This window comes from Lampetra planeri, chromosome 5 (assembly GCF_965212315.1).
Source record: "Lampetra planeri chromosome 5, kcLamPlan1.2.h2, whole genome shotgun sequence".
NCBI classification, from domain to species: Eukaryota; Metazoa; Chordata; class Hyperoartia; order Petromyzontiformes; family Petromyzontidae; genus Lampetra; species Lampetra planeri.
In genome coordinates, this window is record NC_136111.1 from 7,747,175 (window position 1) to 7,758,475 (window position 11,301).

An 11,301-nucleotide genomic window follows, 5' to 3' on the forward strand; every position below is an offset into this window, starting at 1 on the left:
GAGGGATTGATGTGAGTCGCACTGGCAGTTGCCAGAGGTGTGGACTCGAGTCATGTGACTTGGACTCGAGTCAGACTCGAGTCATGAATTTGATGACTTGCGACTCGACTTGGACTTGCATAACAATGACTTTGTCCCACCTATGAGATGTGGACTCGAGTCATGTGACTTGGACTCGAGTCAGACTCGAGTCATGAATTTGATGACTTGCGACTCGACTTGGACTTGCATAACAATGACTTTGTCCCACCTATGGCAGTTGCACCCCCGCACCACCCCCCCCCCCATGATCTCACGCGACTCATTCCTCGGAGGAGCAGCTGAAGAGTCAAACCACACCCCTCGTCACCAATTCTAAACTCTTACAGTCGATACTTTACCGAAAGAATCAAAGAGTATGGACTCCCGCAGTCACGAAAGCTTCAAATCACGATATTACAGTCGAGTCAACCCCTCCGCGATTGCTGCTTGCAACCCAAGTCGGTGACATTCTAAACAAAGCACGCTTCACACCGGCGACCGCGAAGCAGAGGTCGCAACCGGGTACCCGATACCCGTACCCTACCCGATACCCGGCCGGGTACGGGTAGCAAACGACCGTTTGTAACTCATTTCGTGTAGGGTACGGGTACGGGTAGGGAACGGGCACCCGTACCCAGCCGGGTATGGGTACCCATTTTCGACCCTGGTGCGGCCGGGTACGGGTAAGGAATCAAAACCCGTTTGCGACCTCTGCCGCGGAGCTGATGGGTGCGTCACGAGCTTGACTCCTCATAACTACCGTTCGTCGTTTGTACGGCCCACGTCGACGGCAGACCGACGACGACCTACAGTGTCACATTCAGGTGGCCGAGCCACACCAGAGGTCGCAAACGGGTTTTGATTCCTTACCCGTACCCGTACCCGGCCGCACCAGGGTCGAAAAAGGGTACCCGTACCCGGACAGTTACGGGTTCCCGTTCCCTACCCGTACCCTACCCGAAATGAGTGACAAACGGTTACTCACCAGTGACTCACGGCCTACCCGTACCCGTACCCGGCCGCACCAGGGTCGCAAACGGCTACCCGTACCCGGCCGGGTACGGTTAGCCGGGTATCGGGTAGGGTACGGGTATCGGGTACCCGGTTGCGACCTCTGAGCCACACCACCGCATCGGGAGCCGGCGGAGTCGTGCATCGATCGCTGTGATGTCTCCTGCGTGACAGAGGCGTAGCTAGGGGGGGGGCAGGGGGGTACATGTGTCCCCGGGCGCCAAGGTAAAGGGGCGCCAAAATGAGGCTTACAACGTTACATTATAACTTATTGCGGCGGGCGCGGCAGCCTGAAACTACTGCACAAATCTACACCTCAACCTAAAAGTTTATATATCCCGCCACACACAGCCGACATGTCATGTAATTACATTTTGGTACGTGATTAAACGGGGGGGGGGGCGCCAATTTTATAGTTCGTCCCCGGGCGCAAACTATCCTAGCTACGCCACTGCCGCGTGATTGTGGATCGGGGCCATTGCGTGGTGGCACGTTGCGCGGTCCGCTTCTGGATGCCTGCAGTCACGCACTGGAGAGCTGTTTGAGTGATTGATGTATTTTACATCCGTGCATCAGGTGTCCGCAGCTGCCATGGTTTGTGCAGTGGATGCGGTTTAGGGTGGACCGTGAGCTTCGTGGATGATGAAAACCAGGGGTCTGCAGACGCGTACGCACAGGGCGTTAGATCGCCCGGAGCAGATCGCGTCTTTAGCTCATTATGTTGGGCGTTTAACATTTAATACTTCATGTTGTGTCGTGTCCTTCCCCACCACCCACCCCCACCGCCCGTGTGTCGCTCTACCAACCCCCTAAACGAGAGCAACCTCTCTGAATGTAAACAATGTGACGCTCCAACAAGGCTGAATGCACCCCACAAGTAAAATAAAGCACAACGCATTCGTTAGACTGTGCGTGTGTGTGTGTGGCCTGAAAATAAAATATATTTCGGCGACGTTTCGTGGAAATGGCCCCTCTTCATAGCGCGTTGATAGAGAGGCTAGAGAGAGAGAGTTGGTGGATACGGGTTGGAGAGAGTGTTACTGTTCAATTCTTGCGTGCGGCAGGCAGGATGCTTAGGAGCGAAATGCCAACCACCAATGTCAAGGTCTGCCAGCCACGACGAGAGGGCTTCAGGCGAAGAGAGTTCGTGTTGTTTTGCTGCTCCCCCCCCCCTTACGTAACAAAGATTCTGATAACCAGTTTTAAATGAGCGTATGAAGTTACACTAATAGTAGCTATTGGGTAACAAACAACCCCTTCAAAACAATAAAAACGGTGCTACTTAATCAATGTATATTATAAGTAAACATGCTCCTAACGATGTTAAAGCAATAATGGGATGGACTTTGAGCCTGCCACAAACATCAATGCAAGGACAAATTATCCAGCAAGATTGAAATGAAACATGTTTTTTATATTATGAATATTTTCAGCCAATCAGAATTGATGTGCGTGGTAGGCCCTGTCTGAGTAATGAGTCCTGTGCAGTAAGAACCGCGTGTCCGGAAAAGTGTTTCACCTTTATTATTGTTAACGCGGGTTACTGTTGAAAATTACAAGCGCGTTAGAATGACACTGGGAGGCTGAATAGAGAGATGGGAACGTGATGACACTTGCGAGGCGGAGATAGAGAAGAAGGAAGAGGTTTTGTCGAAGTCGTGAAAATTAGAGACGTAATTTTTACTCTTTAAAAACAATTTTTTTTTATTTTACCAGGTAAGGCCCACTAGCTCTTTTTCAGAAGAGACCTGGCCACCAATGACATCTCAACGCCGTGACTCATCACGTGACGTTTTATAGCAGCGAAATACTCTAAACGCGTGATGTTGATTCCACATGTGGAGGGAGAAAACCGGCGGACCAGGAGACAAATCCACGCGACCACGGGGAGAGAGACGCCGCAAACTCCAAATACACAGCAGCAGGCGTCAGGGTCGGGATCGAAACACGACCTCCTGCATAGCAGGCGAGGTAGCTAACATCTCCTAGCCACCGTGGTGGAGCCGCGTTAGATTTTCGACGGCTCGGAGAGGGAGGGGGGGGGTGAGGGCTTTCACTCGGCAGTGGATTGACCTTGGCTGGTGGATGATTCATACACAGCACTGGGAAGCGAGTAAAGTGTGTTTGTCTTCCATATCGTTGGGCATCCATAACCCACCTCCCGCGATGTACGACCATGCTTGATGCCAAACTACACACCCCATACGGCAAGCTACATACACATAATAATAATAGTCGCGTATTAAACTCGCCGTGGGAGATAGTCCATAGGGTACACGAAGTCTTGGCCCAATATACAAGGTATCTTGTGACTCATATTTATTTATCTACCTATCTAAAACGTAGCATTTTTGAAGTAAGGTTCATTTAAACCAGACATGAATATGCAAAGGTGAACAGAAATGTTAGGGGCCTATTAATTGGGGGGTGGGGGGGGGGTCACAAGACATCTGGACCACCCTGTAGAGTTCGCCGCCACTTTCTGAAGGTTCTTCGTTGCGAGCCGCGTGTTTGACGTTTAAACTCCACCAGGTTCACATTGTTTGGTGGTGGTGATGCTGCTGCTGCTGCTGCTGCTGCATGAACAACGACAACAATCAACACCCTCGTCAACAACAACAACACCGTGGCCTTAAAAAGAGAAGACAAATCTGTGACGTTTCGGGCAGTGGGCCTTCTATCGAGGCACATGTGGCGAGTGTGCTGTCGCGTCACCGTCGCCGTCGTCGTTCGGGTGAAATAAAAACGCCGCCGCGCCGTCTCCAGAGCGGCGTGTGCTGGAGCGGAATCAACATCAGCTCCCTCCCCCACCTCTCTCTTGTCTCTCTCTTCTCTCTCTCTCAGACACGTCGCCTTACCAACCAGCAGCCATCGTCAAACCAGTCGGGCGACCATCATCGCCTCTCTGATAAAAACACATTTGCATTTTCTGGAAAGCAATCATGTTTGCTGCTGCTGCTGCTGCCCTTGAAGCTGATGGAGGAGATATATTTTCTTTTCTTGAGACGGACCAAATTACGGAACGCGATAAATGTTGTGGAAACTGCCCGTGGACGTCGATGAAGCGCCGTGCCCCCTAACTCGTCTACACAACGCAGTCACAGCAAATTGGCTGATCGCCATCTGTTTCCATCTGTACGGAGAGAGAGAGAACGTTGCGTGTGGGGGGGGGGGGGGGGTTCTTCGGGTGCTTCCAATTGCCTCCAACTCGTAGAATAAACACTGTCAGCTTCAGAGCAGCAGCGGAATTTTTTTTAAAATTTACTTTCCGGAAAATGCAATTGTAGTTGATCAGAGGCCGAACACGGCCATCGAACGGATTTGACGATGGCGGCCGGTTTGTTAATGCAGCTTGAGAGAGAGAGAAGGGAAGGGAAGGGAGCGAGCTTTGCCGATGTTGATTCAGCTCCAAGTTCCGGGCACGCCGCTCTGTACAATACTCAGTGGCAAGGTGGACAACCCCTTTGTATTTCACCCGAACCACGACGATGAGTATGCTAGAACACACTCGTCAGTCAGTGCGCCTTGGAGAAGGCCCACTGCCTGAAACGTCGCCCGATTGTTTATTTTTTTCCATTTTAAAGTCCGCAGTGTTGTTGGCTTCGACGGGCGTGTTGATTGTTGTTGTTGTTAATTGTACATGTGCGCCACTGCCAACGCAGCAGCAGCAGCAGAAGTCGCAGCAATCACCAAAATGACGCGATCAGCGCTCAGCGTGAGTGGCCAAAGTGTCTGAACGGGAGAGCTCCTCGTAGAAGGCGGCGGCACACCGGGGCCCACAGGTGTTGGGTCACAACCTCTGAGGACATTAAAATAAAATTAATTCGCTTTTTGGCAAAATGTGATACGGTGGAGTGTTTCCGTAACTCATTAACGAATCCTTGCTGCTGTCCTTCATCCGCACCTCCGATTAGCACGGCTGGCTACATTATCGGCGCGACAGAAGTTCAACATACAGAGTACACAACAACCATCTTCACGGCTCGCACAATGCCCCAGCCGAGTGGTGCACAGCAGGCCAAGCGTGGTGGTGGTGGTGGTGCCATGCCTTGCTGCTGCTGCTGCTGCTTGTGCGGGTCCTTCCCGCTTGCGTGGGCGCTCGCTTGGTTCTGCCACGCGGTGTCACGGTTGAGAGGGTTCAGGGGGGGTTGGTATTTTTCGACAAATACAGGTGGCAGAGAGAGAGAGCGAGGCGGCGTGGGTGGCAGGGTTGATGCAGGAGGGTTGCAAAAGGCGACCTAGAGCTGCAATGGGTTATTCACGTTGTACATACAAACTCACAATGTATCCAGGACATTAATCAAGAGAGATAGGCACGGGGTTGACAGATTGGTGCCAGCGCGACGTGGCACTGCTTGGTGAGTACATTGGGGACGAGACACGAGGAAAGTGGAAACAGATGACGAAATATGCAGTGTGCGCGATCTGTCCACGTGGATCGTGATGATGATGATGACTGTTACGGGTACACGGGGGGTGGATCGTTGTCTAATTGAGTTGTAGATATTGAAATAGAGAGGGAGGGGGGGGGGGTGGCGGCCCACGTTGTTAATTATCGGTGAAGAATACGTGACTTTACCGAAAGAACCACAGAGTATGGATTCCTGCAGTCACGAAAGCTTCAAATCAAGATTGAAAAATAAAAGACTTAAGAAAAAGGAACGATGGGTCTTTCGGTGAAGTCACGTAGATAGGTTCAAATAAAATAACAAAAAATAACAAAAACTACGACGTTTCGATCGCAACACAAGCGATCGAAACGTCGTAGTTTTTTTGTCAAAAAAATTCAACCTATCTACGTGACTTCACCGAAAGACCCAAGAATCTGGAAAGGAACGATGTTTCAGGCACGCCGCTGTAGCGCCCTCTGGCGGCGATGTCGCGGACGTTTTCTTGGTTCTTTCGGTAAAGTCACGTAGAAGGGAAATAATAAAATAATAAAAATAAAACATAATAAAATAATTCTCACGACGTTTCGGCCACAACGCAAGCAGCCGTCCTCAGGTGAAGACCAGGTCTGTCGGGAAGACAGCGTCTGAATGAAACACCCCAGGCTTGGAGCGTATATTTAAGCTGGGTTGGAGGGGGAAGAGCGCCTTGACAAAAGAATGTGCATATCAAGGCGCTCTTCCCCCTCCACATGTGGAGGGAGAAGCACTTTTTCCTCCCCTTCTCATCATTTAAAAAGCTTCGGATTGGTGTCGGACAGCTCAGGACGAAACGTCCCGCGGTTGTAGCTGTTACAGCTCCCTGATGGGTTCTTGGGTTCTACCCGATTGGGGGCGCGATGTTTGACGTTTCTCACCCCCCATCCTCCCCGCTGCGTGCTGGGGTCTTCTTCAGAAACTGAATTCACGCGTCAGCGATGACCGGTTTGAGTTGTATTTGTTTTGGCACGCGGATCATCCCGTTTAGCCGGTTGGCCGGATAATTATTTTCACAGGAGATCCGTGCTGATGAGTCAACACAGCAGCAGCAACTTTTTACAATAATCGATGCCATGTAGAAATAAATCAGTACCTCCTGGTCAGGGCTACCAACCTCGAGGTTTCTATACAGACACATCGGCCAACATTGGGGATATTTGGCGTGTGCACACACACACACACTGCACAAAAGACAAATATCCCCCTTATAGCCTTAACATACTTTAGAGGCAAGTGCTGTTAGCGAGCACCTATGAAGGCCGGCACGGCACGCGAGACGGAGGGTGGCCAACACCACGCCCGGCCGCCTTTGTCTCCCCAGTGCTGATGTTTACACAGCACACCAGGTACTCACTTGAGGCCGAGTCGACCTAGGGGAGGCCCATGATCGGTTCAAATAATCGTCACTGGTCTTGGTCGTGAGCGGCAATCGAACTCGGGCCAAACGGGTCCGTAGCGCAGTGCGCTCACCGCTTTTGGAACGCAGGTTGAAGCCAAACACACAGACACCGACCACTCTCACCTTTATTCTGCAGCCCGATTCGCGCTCACCTGCCGATTACAGCCCTGAGCCAGGGGTGGAAATCCCACATTGCTATTGCGGGGAGTGAGTGGGCGAGCGCACCTCCAAATCGCACGGTTGGCTACGTACGGCGCGAAAGAAGTTCAACATGCACACACACACACAGGACAACGTCTGTTGACCTAAACAAGTGGCACTCGCATTGACACTGTGACTTCAAAAGCCACTTATCCTCATCGTAATGCAAGCGATAAGTTAAAGTGGGTTATGATGCCACCCACCCCCCTGCAGAGAAGACAAACAACTCGTATCTTGGTCGCTGCACACCGAGGTCGGTTTACCGCGCGAGGTTGGAGCTTCGTTACTGAGAAAATTAAATAAAAACATTACCACAAAAAGACACGGCCATGAAAACCATTCGAGAATAACCACACATCTTGGGCAGCCCACTGCTGGCCTGAAGGCTCTCCCCCTCCCATATCGTGTCTGTCGTGTGGCTTGTTTGACCATACTTCACCGCGCTGGTCAGTGCGGGGTTGGTGAATGTAGGGGGATCCCCAGTGCCGGTTCAGAAACAGCTATAGGGCTCAGTGGGCCTTACCTGGTAAAATAAAAAAGGTTTAAGGTACCGTACGTATCCAGCCGTGCTGACCATACTGGTGTGATTGGCGAATGCACCACGTGCACTACTCACTGTGCCAAGCCGCTGGATGTTAATTGCCCACCAGCGAGCACGTGTGGGTTCCGATCGGCGAATTTTACGTCGTGATGTGATCTCCTTTAAGCGTGGCCCCGTCTGAATGGTGGCCACCACCACCATCACGACCACTACCACCACCACGACGACCACTACCATCACCACGACCACCACCACCACGACCACTACCATCACCACGACCACCACCACCGCGACTACATCCCGCGCTAAAAAAACACCGAAAAACAACGCCCTCACGCCCAAATAAATTTAAAGCAGCGGCTTTTCATTTCGTTTTCCTTTCAGGAAATCCAACATCCATCATGAAATGTCGTTAATTGATAAATGCACGGACAGAGCGCTGTGTATTAATATTTCTTACACTGCAACGTATGACTCCTGCAGGCGAGTGGAACGCAATTTTGCTCAATATTATTTTTTGTATACTTAGCGGTAATAGAGAGTGGCGTAGATTGCGTAGGGTCGTGGGCAGCCGATGTCCAGGGGTTTTGTTGTTGTTGTTTGCCGAGGTCCGTGAATCACGACTCGCGATTGGAGGCGAGGATGTGTGCCTGGCTTTCGTGGAGTGACCACTTCACTGTTGTTCGCTGAAACGACCACGTGAATCCTCGAGACTGCGCCCGTTACAGTCGCTAAGCATGTTGGAGCCTGGTGAGTGCTTGGGTTTAGTGTAGCATAGTTCTACACGGGTTCTGGGTTTGCTGTTGCAAGCAGAGTTCTACACGGGGTCTGGGTTTGGTGTAGCGAGTAAGAGTTCTAGACTGGTTCTGGGTTTGCTGTAGCAAGCAGAGTTCTACACGGGTTCTGGGTTTGGTGTAGCGAGTAAGAGTTCTACACGGGTTCTGGGTTTGCTGTTGCAAGCAGAGTTCTACACGGGGTCTGGGTTTGCTGTAGCAAGCAGAGTTCTACACGGGTTCTGGGTTTGCTGTAGGGAGTAAGAGTTCTACACGGGTTCTGGGTTTGGTGTAACAGTGTTGTACATAACGCTCTCTCTCTCTGATGTGTTTACTTAGGCTGCCAGCGGCTCAAACCAATGTTCCGCCTTTTGGGGGACATCTTCAGGAAACTGGGGGTGCCCTTCTACAACAGCAGCTTCGTATATGGGGTGCCTTACCTGGCTAACAAGCCCCATGACCTCGCCAACTTCGCCTGTGCTCAGGCGAAGAAGGCGGTGTACAGAACGAGGAAAAAAATGCTGGAAGATGACACCGACGGCTGCGCTGTGCTTCCAGTGTTCAGGGGCCTGCTCAAGGCGCGGCTCCGGCTGGAGCACGCATACCACACACACATGCCGGTGATGTGCAGCGCGTCTTCTTCGAACGCTGGGGAGCCGGACAAGCCCCCCTCTGTACCAGCGTGGACGGCACCCTCGTGTTCACCTTCTGAAGCGCTCGCTCGTCACCGTGGCGTGCGCGATGAACGCCACCACCACGTGGCTTTTCTTTCGTGTTGTGTGCGCTGCATTTAGCGCCACAGCGCGTGGATTTATAGCGTGTTTTATTTGTTTGCTGGTGACTGTGTTGCTGCTGGCGGCAATAAAACTTGTTTAAAAGTCTCTGATGTATTTTATCGTGTTGTATCCGCACGCTGTTCGCCACGGTGTTAAACCCGACACGAGGAACAAACACGTGGAGACATCGTGCCGAACGACACGCGCACGACAGCCCTGACGACGCGGTCGGATGACAGATGTCCATCACAACCGCAGAATCCGACGACGACGCCGCTGTGGACATTTAGACATGACGAGTCTGTCGCCAGGGAAAGGGAGGTCTGGACCGCCGCGACCGTCACAGGGACAAGCGGACTGAGAAACGAACGGACGAACGCTGAGACGACGCTGAGAGGGCAAGCGAGAGAGGGGGGAGCGCTCGAACCCCCGTGTGGGGCGGCCTCGTCCTCCCCGTTCCAGGGCGTGACGATGGGGACACTGCGACTGTGACATTGCACGCAGAGCGGCACGGCGAGCCACTCACTGCATTGGGTTGTTCCCCGTTCCACGGGCGATGGTGGAGAGCACACAGCGGTTCGGGGTCAGTGAGGTGAAGGCACGGGAGATGATCTCTTTAATCTACCCCCCACCAACCCCCCCCTCCACCCCCCTCTCTTCATGGGTATCAGGGCGCCACGGTGACGAGATGTTAACTTCCTCGCCTGGTATACAGGAGGTCGAGGGCTCAATCCCGACCCTGAAGCCTGCTGCATATTAGGAGTCTGCGTCTCTCCGTGATCGCATCGAGTTTTCTCCGGGTCCTCCGGATTTTCCCTCCACCTTTAGAAACATGCGTTTAGAGTATTTGGCTACGATACATTTCCACGTGATCAACTTAGTTGAGCTATCATCTGTGGCCAGGTCGCTTCTGCAAAAGAACTATACAGCTCGGTGGGCCTTCCTTTGTAAAATAGAGTTAAAAAATATCAGTCTGTCCTGCTCTTCCTTCTCTTCAATGTCTCTCACAATCCGCTTCACGTCTTCATCTATTTCTCTCTTCATCGGCCATTATCTGTCCACTACTGGATGTAGGTCTCCCCAATCCGTCGCCATCTCACGGTCTCCCGACGCAACAATGAATCTAGTAATCCAATAATCTATCCACTCAATCCACCTATGTTTTAGCTTACCTTCACTTTATCTGCAAGTTATCCCTCTTCCTCACTTGAGCCGTGGTGCAATTATCGTTCACCAATTTCTCTCTCTCTCCATATCTCGCGATGTTTAATTGCTCTAATCCGCTCCCTCGTGTAACCTTAATTAGAACTCAACGCGGTGTCGGGACTTTCACGCTAAATTACAACCGCGTGTTTATTTCACCGACACTCGCGACGCAAACAAAATGGTCTATTTTTACGTGCGAGTAAATACAAATCAATATTTAGCCAAATGGCTTTTTTTAAGTCAATGAGTGTTTTTTTTTCCATAGGCGATTGTCCCACTACAACAACACTGGAACAGTCGACTCTGTGTGTGACGACAGACATCGGCTTCGTTTCCGTCCAGTCCTCGCTGTTCGCCGCAGCTGCCACCGAGCCAGTTTCCGTTGCACCACAGCGCGAACACGACCTCACTCAACATGTCAAAACCCCCGTCTGCTGATGTGCATCGACACCGTGCCTGTCTTGGGTCCCTTTATGCGGGGAGATTTGTTCTTTTTAATCTTCCAAACAGATGTTATTTGGGATGTTCTCGAAATTTGTAATACACCCCAACAAAAAGCGACAGTTGGGCATCGAATTGGAATTTTGGATTAACCAAGGGGAAGGAAATAACATCACTTATAATATATAAATTCAGCACTTTCGCGCCACCTATTCACGCGGCATTTTAGGTGATTTTCACTTTTGTTAGCGCGAACACACACCAGGTTATTATGCAGTCAATTATATAAAAAAATAAAAGATATGAAATTGTCCTTAAAAGTGTTATCATTAAACACAAAACTCATTAAACGATTTGCAATGGAAATACAAAAACAAGTCCTAAATATCCAATCTGAGCAGAAAAATCAAATGAAGCAATTGATAATTTAACTCAATTTTACTTGCCTGCCAAAGACTCAACCTCATGACCACATCGTGCGATGGTCACTCAGGCGTCTAGCAAT